At 61.8% G+C, this 2,500-nt stretch overlaps 1 non-coding gene across 1 annotated transcript; it reads right to left on the bottom strand.

Moving 5' to 3' along the window:
• Window positions 1–439: 439 nt before the first annotated feature.
• On the bottom strand, window positions 440–592 carry LOC142793879 (5.8S ribosomal RNA). The gene has a single exon (XR_012891895.1). It is a non-coding gene; the product is annotated as a 5.8S ribosomal RNA (ribosomal RNA).
• Between the last annotated feature and the right edge of the window lie 1,908 nt (window positions 593–2,500).

The following is a 2,500-nucleotide window of genomic DNA, read 5'->3' as shown; positions in this document are numbered from 1 at the left end:
ACCCTGCTTACTTCGAGGGCAACAAGCGCAACGCAAGGCTGCGATCTCGCGCACTTTGCGCACGGCTGGAGAAGCTTTGCTGGCCGGCTTTCGCTCCTCGTGTTTACCGTGCGTTAAAGTTGCGCGTCCGTGGCTCTCGCAGCTCTTGCGCGCCCGGTCGCAGAGAGGAGTACGCAACCTCGACCGCACTTTCCCTGCAGGCTTCCTTCCGACTCGAAGTCCTGCGGCGGTCTCAACGAGGTGCCACATCCTCAATGCAGTCGGTCGCCCCCGTTTCGGTTGGGCTCTGGCACGACGGTCGCCACCGTCTCGCCCTTGAGTGGCCGCTGTTGGCGCTCGCTGTGAGGTGTTCAGCGTGCTGTCCGTGTTGCCGACGCGGTCAAAACGAGTCGACGGCTCACGTTCCCTTGTGCGCCGAAGGCTCTCTTGATATGTGATCCGACCCTCAGACAGACGAAGCCAAGGGAAGACCCAAGGCCGCAATGTGCGTTCAAAGAATCAGTGCTCAGTGTGTCCTGCAATTCACACCAAGTCTCGCAGCTGGCTGCGTTCTTCATCGACCCGAGAACCGAGTGATCCACCGCTTAGAGTCGTGAAAAAGTGTTTGTTCAATTCCGTACAGTCAAAACCAAACGTTTCTGGCACTCGGCCAAACAGTGGCCAAGAAGGGCGCTTTTCAGCGCACGCTTGGACTCCAAAACTCTGCCGCGCCTTTTTCGGCTGCCGCAAATCGAGCAAACGGTGTGTTTCGGACGGCGTTTCGCTTCCGCTACTTGCGAGTGCTTTCGTGGTCCACCCCTCTATAAATACTCGGGAGGCGTCGAAGCCGGTTCTCCAAGCCGGACCCGTAGGTATCGTTGTGTGCTCGCTCTCATTGGCCCGCCTAACCAGAAAATGCCTGCGGTACACCCATTTGGATAAGAGTGCACGCAGATGCGGGCCTCGACGGCTACACATTTCCTCGGGCGGCCGCCTCCCGGCCTCCGTGGAGCGCGGGATGCACGGTCCCATCGACAAGCCTCTCCCGTTTTTACCGTGGCGTCGCGGTTCACCACGGCGGGCGGGTCGGTCTCCTCCGCATAAAAAGGGGGACCCCCGCTTTTTGTTCCACGAAATCGCACAAGCTTTTTTCGCATCCACGGTTTGCCACCGCACACCAAAATGCCGATCCGGCTGCCTACTTTAGCCAACAGGTGGAGCCAGGCGCGCCGTACTTGCGCGGCACTTCCCACGTCCACCGAAGTCGGTGCCAAGGACCACTTTCGGCGCCGGAGCCGCGTACGAGCCTACTCGAGGCGGAAGAACGAAGCCAGCAAGGGCCTGGCCGCAAGTGCGTTCAATTGTCGGGACGTCCAAGTCCCTCGTTCTTCCGTGCTTCCTCTTTCGGCAAGTCGTTGCGGCACCTTCCCAAAGCGCGCAGACCCGCTAATCGCGACGAGCGCGACGTGGCCGTGCCGCCTTTCCCTCGGCAGCAAGCAAAACGCCTGGCAACGTCGACGCTCCCCTAACCGCGATCTCGCACCGTGTTTCGTGTGGCGAATTCAAAAGCCGGCCGGCGCTGCTGCAACCATTACGGTCGGTACGCATACGCCGCGGAGGGCGGGACGGTCATCGGAGCGTGCGGTTCCTCCATCGAGTACTGCGCACCTCGGCCGTCGCATCGCCGTGCCATGACCGGCCGCGCGTCAACGCGAACCGGTGCCAGCGAGATCCCTCGCCTGCAAGAACCGACCGGCAGCCTCCGTCACCCGAGGACGCGGAGGCGCTTGCCGCGGACGGCGGGACGGTATGCACTGGTGCACAGCGGACCCGTCACATCGCCAGTTCCTTGACCGACCGCCGACGCTTGTGCCGTTCCTCTCGTACTTGGCAGTCGCCGCGCGATTGTCGGGTCTCGTTCTTGCACGCTCGAACGGTCGGGAGGGCACTCGGCTGGCGTTTCGGGAACGCGCAGCCTCGCCTTCTACCGACGTAACCACGACTCGCCGTTCGCGCTCCGCCGCTCCTGTTTACAGTACTAGGCGGTCCCGCAGCGGTCGGGTCGCGCATTTCGAGCGCTTCGAGCCACGGTGCAGTGGCGGGTCGAAAGCCGACCTATGAGTGCGTTGCGCCGTTTGTACCCGCGTCCGCCACCTGGCCGACCGTCCAAGGTCGCGGTGTTGGCGTCCGCTGGGCGCAACAATTTGTCACGGGGTGCCGCTCCACATTCAGGCAGCCCCGTGGGGAAAAGCCGACCCCGCGTCCAAACGGGGTCAGCGGCAGAAAGTGTCGGGCGCAGACGCAGCTGAGGCGCTCACCCTTCACAATCCGTTAATGATCCTTCCGCAGGTTCACCTACGGAAACCTTGTTACGACTTTTACTTCCTCTAAATGATCAAGTTTGGTCATCTTTCCAACAGACCGGCGCAACCGAAAGGCCGCGCCGGACATCGGTCCGAAGACCTCACTAAATCATTCAATCGGTAGTAGCGACGGGCGGTGTGTACAAAGGGCAGGGACG

This window comes from Rhipicephalus microplus, unplaced genomic scaffold, assembly GCF_043290135.1.
Source record: "Rhipicephalus microplus isolate Deutch F79 unplaced genomic scaffold, USDA_Rmic scaffold_343, whole genome shotgun sequence".
Classification (NCBI taxonomy): domain Eukaryota; kingdom Metazoa; phylum Arthropoda; class Arachnida; order Ixodida; family Ixodidae; genus Rhipicephalus; species Rhipicephalus microplus.
The sequence above is the reverse complement of the archived record's forward strand: the minus strand, read 5'-3'. Positions and strand labels throughout refer to the sequence as shown.